The sequence below is a fragment of the Pantherophis guttatus genome, chromosome 1 (assembly GCF_059756535.1).
Source record: "Pantherophis guttatus breed Tessera chromosome 1, ASM5975653v1, whole genome shotgun sequence".
Taxonomy (NCBI): Eukaryota; Metazoa; Chordata; class Lepidosauria; order Squamata; family Colubridae; genus Pantherophis; species Pantherophis guttatus.
Window position 1 is genome coordinate 302,880,414 of NC_142063.1, and position 20,899 is coordinate 302,901,312.

Below are 20,899 nucleotides of genomic sequence, written 5' to 3' on the forward strand. Positions count from 1 at the left end.
TAGTTCAGAGAACTGGCAAATACTACCTCTGGCTGTCCCCAAAATGGGGTGGGAATGGAGATTTTGCAGTATCCTTCCCCTGGAGTGGGGTGGGAATGGAGATTTTACAGTATCCTTCCCCTGCCATGCCCACCAAGCCATGCCCACCAAGCCACACCATGCCCACCAAGCCACACCCACAGAACCAGTAGTAAAAAAAATTGGATTTCACCACTGAGATGAACCTACTATTTCGAGGAACTGTTGATCTTATACCAATATAAACAAAGACTAAGTGTTCTTAAGAGAATAGTTAATATGCCTTGAGGCCATGGGAGGTAATTTAATCACCACATGACCAAACCCACCAAACTGAAGAGGATTCAGTCTGGCAAAGAAGTCCCTGTGTTCAGAAACTTGATTCCTTCATGCATTATAGAATGATGAGTACCCTTGATTAATTTGGTACACTTGAATAAAACTGTTTAATGTTGTAGGAGACAGATTATTTGTACTGCACTAAGGGAGAAAAATAAGAACATAAATAATAATGACAAATTTGATACTTAATGAATAAGCTCGGACAGGACACCAAATCCCTTGCTGAACTGGTGACAAGGTGAACTGGTAGCAAGGTGAAGGCAGGAAATACAGTTTGTCCTTTCCTTAAAAGGCTTCTGCGCTTTTTATAATGATGTTTTCAAGTGTTTGTCATAAGAGATACAGACCTGTAGGAGAGATCAGATCATTTCCAATTTTCCATTTTTGATAATATACTATATTGCCTATAATAAGAGGAACACAGCTGGATAAGACTTTCATCCTCTTTCCCATGGCAATTAACAGATGCTTTCATAAAACCCACAAGCTTTTCTCCAGGACATCTAATTTGAAGATAGCCTCAATATATCTCATCTTTCAAGAACCAACAATTTGTAAGGTCATAATTTAAATATCTGGAGGATAAGCATAAAGGTCTCAGCCAGCGTTTCCCAATCCAATGTCCCATAAACTGTAACTACCATTATTTGTAGCTAATATAGATGATATCAAGTTTCAAAAGGTTGATTATTTAATGTAAGCTGTTATTTTAAATTTCCCATTTTCTCGTCCATATGAAATAAAGGGTGTGTGTGTGGAATGCATGTACTTGTCAAATATAAGGAAATTAATATCTGGACTCTATGCATCAGACTTTCAGATATGCTAGAACTCCACTTTTATCATATTTAGGCAACAACACAACCAGGGATTCTTCCTGTAGAAATTGCTGTTATCATCCAATATGTACTGCTGTGGTAGTTATGGATAAAAACTGTCATTCAAGAATTTTGGAAGAAATTCATTCACCAGATTCAAAATACAAATTGAGTTCCAAGTTTAAAAAAAATTAACAAAAAGCAGTCTTCATGTTTTGTTTTGATACTGATGTTGAGACTCTAGAAAGAGTGCAGAGAAGAGCAACAAAGATGATTAGGGGACTGGAGGCTAAAACGTATGAAGAATGGTTGCAGGAACTGGGTATGTCTAGTTTAATGAAAAGAAGGACTAGGGAGACATGATAGTAGTGTTCCAATATCTCAGGGGTTGCCACAAAGAAGAGGGAGTCAAACTATTCTTCAAAGCACCTGAGGGTAGAACAAGAAGCAATGGGTGGAAACTAATCAAGGAGAGAAGCAATTTAGAACTAAGGAAAAATTTCCTGACAATTAGAACAATTAATAAGTGGAACAACTTGCCTGCAGAAGTTGTGAATGCCCCAACACTGGAAATTTTAAAGAAGATGTTGGATAACCATTTGTCTGAAGTGGTGTAGGGTTTCCTGCCTGGGCAGTGGGTTGGACTAGAAGACCTCCAAGGTCCCTTCCAACTATGTTATTCTATTCTTCTTCTAGTTAGTGCATTATGGTTGGTCAAGTAGTCAGCCAGATACTTAAACTGGATTTGACATTTTTATCCACCTATCAAGTCCTTCCCAAGGACTTGGGATAGACAGATGTTGAAGTTTGATGGTGTTACAGGTACTGTCGCAGGATGTAAGCTGTTCTGAGTAAAGCTGCCTTTTGCAATTTAATTTAATTTAATTTCCAATTTAATTTCCAATTTATATACCACCCTTCTCCCTGAGGACTCAGGGCGGTGTACAGCCAAGATAAAAAACATAGAATACAAATATTAAAACATTTAAAAATATATATAAATTTTGGCCCAAAAGTTAAGAATCACAAACTAATTAAAAGAATTTAAAAATTTCTTCTAAGCCAACCCGGCTTGCTGAAAAAGATAAGTTTTCAGGGAACGACGGAAGGCATTGAGGTCATGGATTCTTCTTATCTCCGGGGGCAACTGATTCCAGAGGGTGGGAGCCCCCACAGAGAAGGCCCTCCCCCTGGGGGCCACCAGCCTACATTGTTTGGCTGATGGCACCCTGAGAAGGCCCTCTCTGTGGGAGCGCACGGGTCGATGGGAGGTCGTCGGTAGCAGCAGGCGGTCTCGGAGATAGCTAGGCCCTATGCCATGGAGCGCTTTAAAGGTGATAACCAACACCTTGAAGCGCACCCGGAAGACCACCGGGAGCCAGTGCAGCTCGCGCAGGAGCGGTGTTACATGGGAGCTACATGACCATGTAACATCGGTGTTACATGACCAATGGGGATTGTGTGAATGCCAAAGGTGTCCAAGTGGTGTGCCAATTGCTTTGGGATTGCACCCAAGGCACCTATTGGTACTACCTTTGCTTTGTTTTGCCACAATCTGTTTCTATTTGCAGGGTTTTGTATTTCGCTATCTTTTCCAGTTCTTTCTCTTCTAACCTGCTGTCTCCAAGTACTGCCATGTCCATTATCCAGACTTTTTTGTCTTTCTTATCAACAATTGTTTAAGTCTGGCGTGTTATGTGACAGGTGCCTGCCTGTTTGAATTCTAAAGTCCCAGAGCACTTTAGTTTCTTTATTTTCTATTACTTTGTCTACTTTATGGTTCCATCAGTTCTTGCTTACAGGCCAATGGTACGTATTTCTTTCAGATCTTGCAATGCACCATTGTTGTGATTTTTTTCATGCTGCTGTTCATAGTCAGTCTGTGCAATCTTCTTGCAGCAGCTAACTAAGTGGTTCACTGTTTCTTCAACTTCTTGGAATAGGCGGTACTTGCTGTTTGTTGCTGCCTTCGCAATTTTGGCTTTGTATACATCTGTTCTTAAGACTTGGTTTTATGTGGCCAGAATTAGTCCTTCTGTCTCTTTCTTCAACTTTCTGGCTTTTAGTTATTGCCATGTCTTATTATTATTATTCTTTGCTTTGCCTGCTATGTTTTTAATGAACTGGCCTTGTAATATTTGTCCTCTCATGTCTCTTTTCTGTTCTTCATTTGATGTTTCTTATAGACCAGTTTGATCTCTCTAGTACTCAGTAAGGTTCCTAGTGTACTAGCTTTAGTACATCTACTTCACTGCCCTACAGATATTGTTCCAATGCCCTTTTTTCTTTTTCAACCATCAGATGTACTTGCAACATTCCATGCCCACTTATTTTCCTTGGTAACTAGAATCTATCAACATTGCTGTGAAGTTGAAGAGCATGATTCATTGTCATTATTTTTCTGGTTTTCCTATCCAGGTCTTTTAGTTCTGCTTGAGTCCAGTCCACTATTCCAGCATGTATCTAATGTTAGGAATTGCCCAGGTGTTAATTGTCTTTTTTTTAAAAAATTGATTTATATGCCATCCTTCTCCGGAGACTCAGGGCGGCTTACAATGCGTTAAGCAATAGCCTTCATACTTTTGTATATTTATACAAAGTCAGTTTATTGCCCCCATAATCTGGGTTCTCATTTTACCTACCTTAGAAAGGATGGAAGGCTGAGTCAACCTTGAGCCTGGTGAGATTTGAACTTTCAGTAATTGCAGGCAGCAGATGTAAGTGGATGTTAATAACAGTGCTTTAGTCTGCTGAGCCACCAGAGCTCCCTTAATAGTATTTAGTCTTAATAGTATTTCCTCCACTGACTTTGGAGTTTAAAATCTTCTTAACTCTCTTGATGTATTCACTCACTTCTAACGTTTCCTTTTTTAAAACTCTAGTGTAGGACAACTCACTGCCTCCAGCTCCTCCCAGCTGCCTTGCCCAGGACAACTTGCCATGAGAAAATTTGCTGTGGGCAACTCACTGTGGGAGAATGCCAGAGGCGAGGAGAACCACCTCCTCCTCCTCCTCCTCCTTCTCCTCAGCTCAGACTGGGGAAAAAATTGGGGACAACAAAGTGGTAAGGGGAAGAGGGAGAGAGTCACATACTTTTCAGTGCACAGGGATTTCTACCACAGTGTTCAAGTGGGGGGAGGGATAAGTCAGATCAAGGAGGGACAAAGGGAGGGACAAAAGAGGAGGAGGAGGAGGAGGTTCCCCTAGCCTTTGGCATTTTCCTGTGGTGAGTTGTCTTGTGGTGCATTGCCTGTGGCAAATTGTCCCATAGCGACCTTCCAGGGTGAGTCAGTGGTGGCGACCCAGCAGCGGCGACCTGGCTATGGTGAGTTATCCCAATCCGTCTTGAAGTATGATCATCTTCATCCATGCACTTGATGCTATTCCGATAGGGCATCTTGATTTCTTTATTTTTCACTATTTTACCCCGTTTAATAGTGAGCATGGCACATTTGTCCAGTCCAAACTCCACTGCAATATCTTGGCTCAGTGCTGAACAGTGATTTTATTTCAGATTTTTCCATATAGCTTCAGATTTTCCATCTAAAGGTAGAAAGATAGCTACGGCCTGATATTGTTCAGACAGTGGAATCAGTGCAACAACAAACAATAGTAATGATAATGAGTGTCCTTGAAAGATTCCTCTCTTGATATTAACCTCTCCCAATCTATCACCATTGACCAGCAACAGTGTCCTCCATAGTCACTGATCTTTGCAACAAAGGTTCTGATGTTTCTACTGACTCCTGTTATTTCTAGGTACCTGATTATCCAGTCATGTGGCAGGGAATCAAATATGTTTTTGCAACCAATCCAAGCTACGTTCAAGTAGATCTTCCCCCTCTTGCAGTATTCTAGAATTATCTTGCCAATTAGGAGTTGATCTGTTGTTCCTCTGCTATTTGGGTAGTTTCCTTTCTGTTTAGATGGAAAGAGCTTATTTTCAACTAGATGCTGTTGGGCTGCATCAATTACCATACCATTTAGCAATTTAAAAGTTATTGGTAAGCAGATCATTGATCCATAGTTGACGAACAATATGGAATCACAACTGTTAGTTCTTTAGCTTGTGTTTCATATACATTGAGTTCTTCCTAGGAACCTAGAATGTCTTAATGTATCTGTGGAGCCATGTGGATCCAAAAAATGTGGCTTTTAATAATTGACAGAGGGAAATGTCAGCATGCATATTTTCTAAGTGCCATACAATATTTTTTTGTTAAGGAACCCAGTGTGCTGATAACCATTGAGACCATCATGGACAGTTTATGCCATAATCTTTTAATTTCAGTTTTCAGATCTTGTAACTTTGTAATCTTCTTACAATTTTTGTCTTTTATTCTACTAGCTCTTGGTATTGCCATATCAATTATCCACACTTTCTTCTTTTCAACCACAGTTAAATCCGGAGCCAAAACTTTATCAGTTTATATTTGAAAATCCCATAATATTTTAATTTGCTCATTTTTACCACTTTATATTTATAAAGTTTCAACTTTATATTCCCTTCATTTTTTCTTTACTTTCATTTTTTACAGATGTTCCAGTTAATCATTTTGGCAACTGTGTTATGTCATTGTTTATAATTAGCTTGTGGAATCTTGCATGAACTGAGTATATGATCCACTGTTTCTTCAATTTCTTTGTGCAATCTGCATTTTGATGATTTTTCAATTCTGGCCTTGATTACATTAGTTTGAATAGCTTGGGAAACTTAAATCAAGTCTTCAGTTTCTATTTTTAATGTTTAAAATATAATGTTTTAATTAATGATTAAAATAGTAATAATTACTATTATTTCTATTATATATGGAGAGAGACAATATCTCTCTCCCTCCCTCCCTCCCTCCCTCCCTCCCTCTCCCCCTCCGTCTCCCTCTCCCTCTCCCCCACCTTCCTGGGAATTTTGTTCTGCTATGTTTCTGGCTTATTAGACATAGCTTGTATCTTACCATTACAGACAAAACTGAAAAAAACTGTCTCAGAATAACTGACAAAAAACATTATCTGCAAACTGATATTGCAGAATCTTAAAGTGTGCATATGCTTGATTATGAATATTAAGTTTCTCCAGAGAATTAATTTGTACTCTCCTGGGAGATTTGCCTGCATGGCAAAAGCACATAGTGTTTCAGTGAGATCAAAAGCAGCAGCAGAAAGAAAAATTAATTATTTTAAAGCAGAAAAAGGACAAATTGTGAGGACAGCAAAAAAAAATTAAAAAAATAGAAATAGTTATTCAATGTCTTTGAATATTAGTAACTCAGGTCGATAGTTATGTTGATGGTTTGAGCTCCGAGCTTGGCAATTTGGTTGCAAACATTTCACCTCCATTCGAGGAGACATCTTCAGTGTGCTTTGGATTGTCTGGGCCAGCACTGGCCTTTAAATACCTTTCTGAGTCCTGGTCTGATTTTGTATTGTGGGATTTGTTCATGTAAATTGCCTATCTCTTGTAGTTTAAAACAACAAATTAAAAATATACATTTATCCATTTACTGCACTGAGCATTATTTCATGTATTATTCTGGCAGCCTTCCTGAAATTATATTTTCCCAGACAGGTCATCTTGCCTACAAGGGACCTTCTTAGAAGGCAAATAGGAAGAAAAGGTGTTGGAATCTGCAGATTCTTACATTTTCTGTTTTGCCTTTCACCATTTAATGCTTCCTCTGTAATTTTGCTGCAAGTGCAAGACTCTTAGAAGAGCTAGGAAGAATATCTCTAATAACTTTACCTACAAAAAAATTAACATTAAGTTGACAGGAAAAATCCATTTTTAATAACAGCCTGCCTTGGTAACTTTGTATTCTGACCCAAGGTGAAAGGTGAAGATTAAATCTCCTTCACCTTCCACTCAATGCAGCTGCTTTGTGCACAGACTTTAATTGATGGGAAAGATTCAGCTTTGTAACTCAAGCCCAGCCCTCGCCTGAAGCACCGAAAAAACGTGCAATTCAGGGTTCAGTTTCAGCTGATCACTGGGTCCACTCTGGGGATGGTCTGGACAGGAGAATAAAGCCTTTGTCGTTATCTCTCCTCCCTCAGCCTCCCCCTTTCCATATGCCTCTCACATTCAGGGCAGCCTCTAATAATGGCCTCAGTGCAAGAAACATGACAAAGGGAAACATAACTGAAAGAGGGAGAAAATTAATCCACTGATAAACAAAACTGGAGGAGCTGAGTGGCCAGTTCTTCTGTGGTACTTGAATAAAATACTATGTTTTCCTTGGTGTTTCCTCATAAATAAATAACTTTTTTGTTTTATTTATAAATAAATAACTTTTTGTTGCATTAATAGAGGGATAGAATCAAGATCGGATGAAGTATTAGTACCACTTTATAAAGCCTTAGTAAGACCAGACTTCGAATACTGCATCCAGTTTTGATCATCATATTATAAAAAAAGATGTTGAGACTCTGGAAAGAATGCAAAAAAGAACAACAAAGATGATTAGGAGGCTGGAGACTAAAACATATGAAGAAAAGTTGCAAGAATTGGATTTGTCTAGTCTAGTGAAAAAGGACTAGGGGTGACCTGATAGCAATGTTCCAATATTTGAAGGCTGCCACAAAAAAGAGGGAGACAACCTATTTTCCAAAGCACCAACAGGGAACATAAGAAACTAATGGGTGGAAACTAATCAAGGAGAGAAGCAAGCTAGAACTAAGGAGAAATTTCCTAACAGTGAGAACAATTAACCAGTGGAATGGCTTGCCTTCAGATGTTGTGGGTGCTCCATCACTGGAGGCTTTTAAGAAAAGACTGGACAGCCAGTTGTCTGGAATGGTAAAGGGCCGTGATGGTGGACCTATGGTATACATGCCACAGGTGGCACGCAGAGCCCTCTCTGCGGGCAAGCCATTGCCCCAGTTCAGCTCCGTCAAGCATGAGTACGCGCCTCCCGCTGGCCAGCTGGTTTTCAGGTCTCTGCCATGCATGAATGGGGGGTGGGGGGGCGAATATACGGGGGTCGCATGCACATGTGCCGGGGGGTGGGGCATCCACAGGGGGTTGCACATGCAGGTGCAACGGTCTTGTGTGCATGTGCGGGCGGTGGGGCGCACATGGGGCAGGGCATGCAGGGGGAGTCACGTGTGCATGCATGGGGGTGGGGTACCAGTGGGGGGTCATGTGTGCATGTGTGGGGGCGGAGCATGCAAGGGGCATGTGCACATTGCATTATGGGTGTTTGTGCATGCGCACGCTTTCGGGACTCAATGCCAAAATGGTTAGCGATCACTGGCATAGGGACACCTGCTTGAGTAGGGGGGTGGACTAGAAGACCTCCAATGTCCCTTCCAACTCTGTTATTCTGACTTAACTTTTTCTTTATTAGTTATCCTTTCAATTTTAGTATGCCTAAAGGAAATCACCCTTCCTTCCCTCCCCTCCCCTCTTTCTATATAAAAACATATACATACATACATACATACATTTTAACTATCATTCTATCCATCTACATCTGAATGAAATCCCAATTGTGCTTCAGAACATGTGCCAATATAATTGAGAATTTAGATAGGAAGCCAAACCTTATTTCATGAAACCACCATACCACATTTAGGAATTTTACAAAAGAATCCAGATATCATTGTCACTCAGATATAATTTATTTGTGTTTTTTCTCGCTGATTTCTTCATTTCTAGAAAATATCTTAAGGATAAAAGGGCAGAATAGCTAGAGCACGACCTGTTAATAGTGCATAGGATAGTGGTGGCTATGTCCCGAAGCAAAGAAATTTTGGAGCAAAATACAACACTGGTTACAAGATTTAACAAACTGCCAAATTTGAATTAATTCCGGAAACATTTCTCCTGGGTATACTAAAAACCAAGTATGATAAAAAAAAAAAAAACAAGTTATTTGATTCTGCATATACTCACAGCAGCAAGAATTGCATTTGCGCAATATTGGAAAGAACATAACTTACCACCAGATGAATTGATTATTCAAAAAATATCATGAAATGAATAAACTAACCTTAAAATTAAATGAAAAAGAGGATTCAGAATACTATGAGGTGTGGGATAAATGGTATGGGTGGGTAGATAACAGAAATAAAAATAGGTAATGTTTATAAGGAAGCTGAAGATGTATATATATATGTATTTAATGTAGATTTCATATGAACTTTTTTTTAAAAAATGAACTTTTTTTAAAAAAAATGACACTGTCTGCTTGGTTATGTATTAGAGTTTTGAAAAAGAAAATTACAATAAAAACAATTATAAAAAAAAATGCATAGGATAACAGATTAAGGAAAGTACCTTCAGGGAGGCAGACTATATTAGATATCAAGTTCTTAAATTTTAAACTGTACTGAAGTTGTGTTAGTAGTCAATACGGTTATTTAAAACCAGCCTGACATGTATTCTGTATGCAGTTTGACACAGTGGTGAAATCTAAAATTTGTTACTACCCGTTCTGTGGGTGTGGCTTGGTGGGGGGGGGGTAATGTGACTGGGTGGGTGTGGCCAATTTTTTTTTTTTTTACTTTTAAAACCACTTTTTCTACAACCTCTTCTGTAAAAAAATGCTTTCAAAAGGCTCTGACGATCCCAGCTGAGGGCAGAGGCTTTTTTTCTTTTAAATGCCTCTGACGATCAGGCAACTCAACTTGGATCGTCAGAGGCATTTAAAAGAAAAAAAGAGTTTTTTTTCTTTTAAAAACCTTTGACAATCCCAGCTGAGCCGCGCGATCATCAGAGGCTTTTTTTTACTTTTAAAAGCATTTTTTCAGCCGAAGAGGTTGTAGAAAAAATGCTTTTAAAAGTTAAAAAAACGCCTCTGATGATTGTGCGGCTCAGCTGGCCATGGGGGGGGGGAGGGGCAGGGATTTTTGCTACCGGTTCTCTGAACCATCTGTCTCCATCGCTACCAGATTGGGCAATCCAGTCCGAACCGGGAGCATTTCACCCCTGGTTTGACAGCAATATCATCACAATTTCTACATTAGCTGCAGCTTCTAAGTCAGCCACACATAGTAAGCATCACAGTTAGCAGAAAATATACAATTATGGCTAAAATTGGTTGTTTGGTCAAAAGCTCTCTACTTGCATGCTGAATCACAGGAGCTACTGGAGTGACAAATATGAAGTTTAGATCATTTCTAACCGCAAACTGCTTATTCAGGGAGTAGGAACCCATCCATTGTAGATTGTCTGCCCAAATCAAGGCCCCAGGGATTAGTAAAATCTCAAAAAGTGAGAAATGACACGCATACAGTAGCTGTCAGGAATGCACTAAAGCAGATGTGTGGTTTTTTCCTTGGGATCCCATATCTGTCCTCTGCAAATGATGCACAATCCTGGGAAAAGACTACATTCCAAACAGATTTATTATGTACAAATCCATGTCAAATCCAAATCACATTTTGCCCTTCACATCCAGATTGCTGCAAAGCCATAATGGCCTTCTGAAAAAGTGATAGTTAAAGAACACTATTCCAAGCAGGGGTGAAATCCAGCAGGTTCTGACAGGTTCTGGAGAACCGGTAGCGGAAATTTTGAGCAGTTCGGAGAACCGGTAGCGGAAATTTTGAGTAGTTCGGAGAACCAGCAAATACCACCTCTGGCTGGCCCCAGAGTGGGGCGGGAATGGAGATTTTGCAATATCCTTCCCCCAGGAGTGGGGAGGGAATGGGGATTTTGCAGTATCCTTCCCCTGGAGTGGGGTGGGAATGGAGATTTTGCAGTATCCTTCCCCTGTCACGCCCACCAAGCCACACCACACCCACCAAGCCACGCCCACAGAACCGATAGTAAAAATTTTTTGGATTTCACCACTGATTCTAAGCCATTTTATCTTCCTGTTCCAACTCCCAGTAGCCCCTGTACCAATGCAACTGATTTCAGTGGGACCTACATCTGACGTCAAAATCTAATCCAATAAAAAGAGTTTCATTCACAGTTCTTTTATGGAAAATAAGACAACACCCCAAAATGTCAGTATTAGGAATGTGTACATAAGGGATCCTTGGTGCTCTCTGAGCTTAGTAATGTGTACATTAGGGTCTATGGTGCTCTCTGAGCTTAGTTTTTTCTTGCAGATGTTTCATTACCCAAACTAGGTAACATCACCAGCCCTGATGATGTTACCAAATTTGGCTAATGAAACATCTGTAAGAAAACAACCAAGCTCAGAGAGGACCCCAAGGACCCCTCATTTCAACCCTGAGCTACAAATATTCTATTGCACTTGTTCTTCTGTTGAAAAGACATAAGAAGTGAACCTGACATAATGTCCAAGGAAAGGAGGAGAAACCCCATAAAATTATGAGAAACCTCTTGTTTCCAAAGATTCTGACAAGCCACAATACTTAGCTGCTACTCCCTGTTCAGATTTACGGATTACCAGCTTTACAAGCCTATTTTAGAAAGTAGCTCTTGGCAGTAGCCTCTCAAGAGATGTCAAAAGTTCATAGTTCTCAAGAGGTTTTCTGAAATACTGCCCTTTGTCTTTCCATCAGAAATCTAAAGTTTTTTAGTTTTTAAGTTTTATATTTTCAAGCATACCCTGGAATATTTTTAAGCAGTGGCATTTAAGTTATTTGAGCTTCACTAAATAAACAATATAATTTATTCTCTTTTTAATTAATTGGTTTACTAATTTTGCTTGATGAAAATAAAATTGTTGAAATAGTGCCTTGTTCTTTGTCACTGTTTACTGTTTGGTTTTTTGGGGTTTTTTTTAGTGGAAAGTAAACCACTAAACACGTCAACCGCTAAACGTCAATAATAGAGATAAAAGCTATGGCACATAGCTCTTGTTTATTTTTCCCTGCATAATATATGCAGTAATCAGGAAATGTTATGATGATAAATTTAATATTTATGAGTTCCGTGTTAAACCTTAGATCCTACTGACTTCATAAAGATATTGCAATGGAAGAACAAGGAAGAAGAATATTAGAAGACAACAAAAGTAATAAGCAGAAAGATCTAATTTTGCCCGTATTAATTTTGCTGCAAGTAGACTAGTCCTAGACTAGAGTAGTTTCCCCAGCTTTGTGCCTCCAGATATTTTGAAGTTCAAATCCCAGAACCATAGAGGATATGGAATTCAATCAAAGCATCAGTATCGAAAAGTGAGGAGTTATTTCTCTTTCTGCCATTGTTACAGCAAAAATCATGCTCTGCTAACTGCAGTTTGCCCCAATGGAGGAAAGTAAGAAAGTGGGTAAGGGAACAAAAAGTTAAGTGATCAATACAATTGAATGACAACACACACACATACACATATATGTACAGACAGAGAGTTACTTGCTGCACATTCTTATCTGATGTATAAGGGTGGCTATTGGCTAGCTAGTTGTTATTGGTGCTAATTCTCTGGTATCAAAAAGGGTCATTGGGATTTGGAGCAGAAGGGCAAATGTGTTGTTGTTGCTGTTGTTAATTCTTTAACCTACTTTTTTCCCTTCCCCTACAGTTTTATGGTTTCATACTTGTAAGATTAATCCAAACTACACAATGTGCATTTTATCCCAAAAGGTAATTTATCATTTAATCCAGGAGTTGAAATCTGCTTTGCAGATATCAAGCCTTTGCTTTAAAAAATGCAGATTGACTGCCTTAATGAAGAAACCAAGATATTTTGGCATGAAACAACATCTCTATAAGAGGATTAGCAAAATTCCTTTCATTTAATCACTGACTAGATGCACTCACAACTGCTTGCACTTCTTGGCAGCTACTATTGTTTTTATCAGTATGAAAGCTCCTTGGGAAATTTGATGAAGCTAATTCAGAAATGTCTAAGTAATGTACAGAATTCCAGTTTTCATTCAACAATGCCTTCTGTGAAATGGCTAACCCTTCAATAGTCTGTGGATTGATCTGCTTTTACAACAAAGCTCATGCAAATGAAGATGACCATTCTGAGTTTTAATTCAGCTATCCTCCAGACCATAGGTGTCAAATTCGCTGTGTCACACTGCTGTCACATGGAGCTGGGGTGGGTGAGTCCTGCGCGTGATGCATCTGGCCCGTGGGCCAACAGTTTGACACCCCTGCTCCAGACCACATTCTCTAGAACTCTCAAGTAGCATTAATTCAAGTATTTTTAGGGCTACCTGACTCAATTCACAATCTATGGGCCCAATTTCAGCGGTCTCCAACCTTTCCGGCTTGGTAGCCCAGAAGTGGGGAAGGATTCTTTGTGAGTGGCAGCTGCGTGCATAAGTGCATGCAGCTCCAATTGCTGAAGTGACAGACACACATGCCCACTGCTTGCACAAATGGAGCTTCATGTGTGAATGCCCACTGCTCACCCAAGTGGAGCTGCACATGCGCATATGCTTGCCCGCCCTAGTTCCATTGGGCCATGGCCCAGTAGTGGCCACAGTCTGGGGGTAGGGGGTGGGGACCCCTGCCCTATTTAATAGCTTGTGTGTGATAATCATAAACCACACTTAATATCACCCAAACATAGTGATATCTGACCTTAGGACATGGCTCTCTTTGAGGAGAAAGATCTAGTTAAATCAAACATATAAACCTCTGGGCTTTCTTCCAGAAGCCCAAATATCTAAACACATGGGTAGAGGTTGGAAAGGACTGCAATCTTCATCCATTTTTGAAAGAAATAAAGCAAAACTGAGTAAAAGTTAATTAAACAATTTAAAAAAAACATTTGTAAGATATTTTCTTTCGTCTCCTGTCCCCTGAACGTATAAAATTTTCTCTATCTATTTTACTCATTTTACAAAGTAATACTTAGTACCCTGAGCTAGTGACTCTAGGCACTTAGAAATCATATCAACTGTAAAATATAAAATACCAATAAAAGCTTGAAGCCAAACACATAAAAATTCTAGCGGGGCTAGATAAAAATCACCCTTATGAACCTTAATATTGTTTCATGTGTGTGTGTGTGTGTGTGTGTGTGTGTGTGTGTGTGTGTGTGTGTGTGTGTATGTGCCTTTATGTGTATTTCTCTTAGCTAAGCCTAGAAACTAATGGATTGTGATTTCACTGAACTAGGGCTGCATAAAAATCTTGGTTTACGTAGGAAGAACCTGGCTAAAGAGAAATACACACACAAACACACACACACACACGTGTGTGTGTGTGTGTGTGTGTGTGTGTGTGTGTGTGTGTAGGTCTTTGGTTATTTGGATTTTCTCCTGCGTAAAATTGGAAGTACCTTGGCGATGTTTCGATGAAGTCTCATTCGTCATCTTCAGGCTGGTGTCTTCGGCCTTGTGCTTCTAGGAACAATGTGTGATCGTCGTTGTTTCTTCTTTTCAACTGCCAGCAGGGGTATTCATACACAATTCATATGTATATATTCATATGCAAGTTTTGGTGGATTCGGGTCTTTTCTATATATATATATATATATATATATATATATATATATATATATATATATATATATATATATCCCCAAAATAATTTGCAAAATGTTGACTGGGGAATTTTGAGAGTTGAGTTCACTCATCTTATTGTTGCAAGTTTGGCATGAAATAGATTGCCCATTTCAGCTCTACTCAGGTTCAAATCTACATCTACCCAATGTTGTTGCTGGTCATAATCATTGTTGGAGGAGTAACTTCCTGTACTGGGTAGAGGACCTGATCATATCCAAGATCCCTTCTAGTCCTTACATTTTATGATGTTTCAAATAATGCCTAAAGAGAATTGGTTCGGACAGCACCTCTCATATCTGCCTAAGTTTGAGACAAGCATGCTGTTGAGAAAAAAAAACATTGTCAATGCTGTCTTAAGAAATGATTCAAGACAAAAAAAAAAGTAGATAGGTAGGGTGAAGGGTGAGACTAATTCAGCTTCAGTAGTTTTGGCTGAAATGTTTGCTGAACTTTTTGAGTTAAAGCAGAAGGAAGGAAGTCTATTTTAAAGTTGCCAACTTTTCAACAGAACCCAGCACCTTTGTGTTTGATCATTATTTGATCTGTAAAACTTAGCAGCTTGTGTTTATTTGGAATGCCTGTATTAGTGTCTGCAGTTCAAACTGTTTTTAACCAGTGAAGCAAGTTTCCATGGTTTTTATCTGGTCAGCTGACACTCCATTAATCTGGTAAATTAACAATTGCTTAATGCAAATTGCCCCAGGATGTCAGAATATTTACCTTTAGGAACCTCTGCAGTTAAAAGGAATGTTTTGCCTTAAAGTGATTTTAAAAATAGTTATTGATAAAATATAACTGCCCCACAGAAATGGAGGCAGAACTTTACTTCAAGTTAAACAAATTGTCAAAGAAGAAAAGCATAGATTGGCTCATTATGTAAGACAGTGAAGAACAAACACTGATGCAAATTAAAATTTGGAATTTATTGAATGTGTGAGAAACATAATCTGAATATTGAAATAATTTAATGAAAAAACAACAGAATGCTGGCAAGAAAAAGCATTACATAGTCAATTTGTGCAAAAGATCTAGGGATAAAAATGAAACCTGATAATGGCTTACAACTGTAACATTAAAAAAAGAAACTGAAGGCTTGATTTTGGCTGCTAAAGAGCAAGTAGTTCAAATGAATATAACCGAGGCCAGAATTGAAAAATCAAATGATCCAAAGGGCAGATTGTGCAAAGAGGCAGAAGAAACAATAGATCATATACTCAATTTGTGCAAGAAGATTACACAAACTGATTATAAATTGATGTAACATAACCAAAATGCTTCACTGGAAAAATTATCATGTACCAGTAAAGGAACATAGAGTTGAAAAAGAAGTTAATAATGAGCAGATTAAAATATTATGGAAGTTCCAAATACAAACTGATAAGGTCTTGGTGCATAAATACCAGATTTAACTGTGGTTGAAAGGAAGAAAGTGTGGGTAATTGATGTTGAAATAATAGGAGATAGTAAAATAGAAGATAAAGAATTGGAGAAAATCAAAAGGATCAAAATTTGAAAACCAAAATTGAAATATGATGGCATAAATGGTAATAACTTCTGCCTTATTGGGAAGGACTCAATAGAAACAAAATATCAAATCCATTCTAAACATCTGGCTGACTATGCAATGAACAATAATAGGAAATAGGAAATCAAAATTCAGCCATTGACAAATACTGTAAGAATTTTTAGCACAGATATAGCAGTGGAATTTGGCCTAGAGAAAGGTGCCATAGTAGCAATAAACTGGAATAAAATCACAAAATGGATTTGAAATGGAATTGAAATGCTGAAATGAGAGAAGAGAAAGAGCTAAAGAAAAATACAAAGACCTGAAAATGGAAGTATGACTATGGCAAAAGAAAGTAAAGATAGTTCCAGTAGTAATAGGTGCCTTGGATGCAATCCCAAAACATCTACAGCATGGGTGTCAAACTTGCGGCCCGCGGGCCACAAGCATCACGTGCTGGCCATGCCCACCCACATTTTAGCGAAGGGGGGGAAAAGTCACAATACGTCACATGACAACAATGTGATGATGCGAGTTGGACACCCCTGATCTAAAGCACCACTTAAACTCCATCAGCAATGACAAAATCACCATCAGTCAATTGCAATCAGCAGCTTTACTTGGAACAGCTTACATCCTGCAACAATATCCCTTTAACACCATAAAACCACAACATCTCTTTTCCAGATCCTTGGGAAGGACTCAATGGATAAATAAAAATGCCAACTCCTGTCTAAACATCTGGCTGACCCAACCATATTAATAATTTGTAAGCACTTTGACAGGGTGAACCATTTGCTTTCCCCAGTCTGTATATTGACGAGATATGTTTATCTACAGACCTATTCAAGAAAAGGTTGAAAGCACCAGGCCTTTTCTAACACAGGTGTTTAACATTTGCAGGTGCATTTACTTGTTAAAATGTGAAGCTCTCAAATTACTGTGAGTTACATGGTGTCAAATCACACCCATACAAAGGGTGTACAGAGGAAATGTTCTGAGCATTCATAGATGATTTCAGCCTCTAACATAAGAAGCTTCAAGAGATTACTGTAAACTGCTGAAAATGACTTTCCTCCTCATACATCTATTTGGCTTTCATATATATGTACAGTTCTGAGAATATCAAAATTGTTTATCATTCCATGCACACATACAATGCTCTGGACATTTGCTTGCTGCTGGTATACAAAAGAATAGATCATGAAACTGATGAGATGGTCGGCAGAGCTGCTTATTTCTGCAGAAAGGAGAACGATAAGTGAATGCCATTTTCAGAGTTAACCCTACATTATCTTATCTGTAGTTTTGCCTAGTATTTGGGAAACTGGATTGGACTGCCTGCTGAAAACCAATTTGGCATGAACCCTGAAATGGCATAAAGTTATCATTTAGGTTCATGAATCACCATTTGCAAGGATGGATTTCTGGGAAAATGGGGTGGGTGTAGGGATACCATATAAGCCAGACAAAATACAATCTTTCCTCACTCCTATCAGTATCTCTCTACCTAAAGAGAAAAGTGTTCAATTAATTTAGGAAGATATTAACCATATCTTAATCGGCCAACAGCATATGAGAAATGGAGAAAGCAATGAAGTCTATTTTACTACCCATTACCCTCCAAACCATTATGATGAGTGAATTATCTTTGTCTTATGGCATAGATGCTACAAATCTCCTGATGGTATTTTGAGTTAGAATTGATGGAAGTTGTGAATAGCTCAGTCCTTCCCTTTAGACTCCCAAGGCAATATTGAAGACCTGTCATGGATAAACTAGTTCTATCTTCCATCTCTGGAAAGTGGCAATCATTTAAGAAAACTTTTTTAAGTGTGGTGCCCTCCAGGTTGATTAAATCTGTGTCAGTCATTGTACATGATTAATGGTGTCTACGAAACAGGGAGATTTGCTGGGCAAAGTTCTAGTGCAATCATCTACAATAAGCACCATAACAGAATGGGTCAAAGCAGTTACTTGTTGCATGATTAGTTTCAAGAATAGAAAGGTTTCACTGTTGATTTCTTATTGTCCTATTATTCTTGAAATTTGTCCCTTAAATGTAATTATAGTATATTTGCATACATATACAAAATGTCTTATCCGAGGATGAAATTAAGCTGGTAAAGTTGGTTGTTATAATTATTCAAAGCCAGGCTATGAAACTTTAAAGACTTGAGAATTACAGATTTGTTGCTCATCTTTTCTTTGAATGTGCCACTTTTTTTTTCAAAATTAAAATAAAATCTTTTGATTTGGAAACTGAATATGAAATATCATTAAACGATAAAAAAATTCTATTACTTTACTTATGAACTTTCAAATGCTGCGAGATCTAAAGACCATTGCTGTCTAGGCTCAAAAGCTTCAATTATCCAAAAGCAAAATCTCATGTTCGGTATAAAAATTAATAGCAACCTATGCAGAAACTATGCAGAAAATGCTCACTTTTAAGCTGCACAAGAATGAATCAAATGGTAGACAATAAGGAAAGTCTATAAAATGTACCTTTCATCAAACATTGTCATAATGTTTAGGAAACATGGTGTAGTTCCATATGGCTACATGGCTTGTTGACAGTTTCTTGGCTAGAGGGCTTTGCTTTTGATTGGAGCAGCCTGCCTTAATGGACAAGGACAAATGACAGGTTTGCAGATGCAAAAGTACATCTGATGTGCTGAGAAAATGAGCAGGTGGAGTCAAGATCTCATCCAAACAACCAAACAACCATTGTAAATAGCATAATATTCTAAAGACTGGACTGTTTTAAAATCTTAGCCAGGAAGTTTCACTAAGCCAAGTAACATTTTACAGTTGTAATTATCAAATAAATCAAATAAGCATGCTTCTGTTAAATGTTGCACAATTAACACAGTCTTGGTTGGGCACTGAAATGCAGTGCGATATTTAAAGTGTTTCGTTAATAAAATATCACAAGTGTGCATCTTTGCCTTCTCGAAATGGCTTCTCATATATATTTCTCCTTTGTATATATTTCTCTTTTGTATATAATTCTCTTTTTCCATCTCAAAATGAAAGCCAGGAAGGGCATCTGCAGATGATATCCGCACATAGACACATCCATATATCAAGTATTTACACAAAGGCCAAACAAGCATCTAAAACAACAAAACAGATGTAAAAACAAAGAAGATGCGTCACAATCCATCCAGAAAGGTGAGCAAGTAATAGTAAACTAAAAGAAAAAAAGAAACAATATTAGTCAAATGAAGTCAGCCATCATCATGTTATCACTGCAACCAGAGAGTACTTGGTATCTGGTAAAAAAAAAAAATTAATATAAAACGTAAGTATTCACCCTGAAAGTCCCTGAAAGATAAATGTTAAATAAATCTGACCAGTCTCTCTATAAAAGATTACAGAAGGAATGTACATTCTGGACAGTTTTAACATGTGGTATATACAGTCAGATATAGGAAAACATCATTCATAATCCTAGCAATCCAATCAAGGAAATCTTTGATGTCTCTCCCAGGGCCTCATTCATGAAAAAAAAGGGGGGACTCTTTTGGAATAGTCATCTCGCATATTCATTCTGTTACTCGGTGGGCCATTATAAGACTGCAGTTGTTCCCAACCATCTGAGATCAGTCAGAGCATTATTGTTGCCTCTGCCAGCTAAACCGCCTAAACCCCCATCCCTCCCCCCCCACCCCGCAGACAAAAGGTATTAATCAAAGGGCACTTTGTTAAGTTCCCTTCAAAGTTGGACTCATGGACCTCTCACGGTGGCCCTTCTGCATCACAGCTCAAGGGCATCCCATATTACCCTGTGGCCAAGGCTCAGATTTCATTTCCTGAATTTGGGAGTTGAGAAGGAACTGATTATTGGATTCCCTGTTTGACCACAAGGGGGACTTCTCTTTGTAGAAAAAAATACGCAACATCACTCTGATCTGAGTAAAGTTTGCTCAGCAACTAGAAGGAAACTAAACAAACTTTCTAAAACTTCTACTTCATTCTTTTTTACTTTTTCAAGCTGTGTCATCCATGCCATAAGCAAAAGATTTTTGCCAAGTTTCTTTCTCTCGAGATATCTTATTTCACAAAAAGTTTGTATCCAATTAATGAATCTCCATGTTTTTAGCCCACAGAAACTATTGAACCAATAGCTTAACTTGTTATTATAGTTACTGGTAAACAACAATAAAAATTCCAATTATCCCAATAGAGAGCTTTGTGTGTTAAAGCAGTGGGATTATTATTCTTTCTTACAACAAAATAGGTAAAGCCTTGACTTTGTGCTTCTGGTAATTTTTTCATAATATGTTCCAAATCCGCCATTTGACAAGAAAAAGGACAGAAAAGCAGCTACATTCAGGAAGTACTTTTGAAATGTCTGAAAAGGAAATCAGTGCCCTTTATTACAACAGGCAACTTTTCTGACTCGTCGGAGTGTCCATTTATACTCCCATTCCTTTTCTTGGCTTCTTCTCAAACATGCACATGTACAATACTGATTTTCAAAGATTTTCTGTGGAATAAGAAGATTCTTCTCTAGAGCAGTTCCCTCCTGCTTTTATGCAGCTATCTGGGGGTTGGGAGAAATGTAATCTACAAGAACTGGAATTTTTGTGTACTATCTGAACCAAGAATCATTTACTGTGTCCAAGCAAGCCAAAATCTATAATCTAAGACAAACCCTGATTTGAAATGGCTAGTGCCTTGTTTGAATGCATAAATCTTCATCTCAAGCTTCAATGCTGTGCCAAACATAGGCATCTGTTCTTAACCACGATAATGTCAAAATGACACATATCATTGTGACACAAGTTTTTTTTTGTGTGTATGTTTGAATTATGATATTGCAACAACC

General features: G+C 38.3%; 1 long non-coding RNA gene across 1 annotated transcript in view; it reads right to left on the reverse strand.

Annotated features, from left to right (window-relative positions):
• Positions 1-19,541, reverse strand: part of LOC148116920 (uncharacterized) — a 56,576-nt gene extending 37,035 nt beyond the window's left edge. The window contains exon 1 of the long non-coding RNA XR_015731548.1: positions 18,571-19,541. This is a non-coding gene — a long non-coding RNA (uncharacterized LOC148116920). The remainder of the gene's footprint in view (positions 1-18,570) is intronic.
• Positions 19,542-20,899: the final 1,358 nt, after the last annotated feature.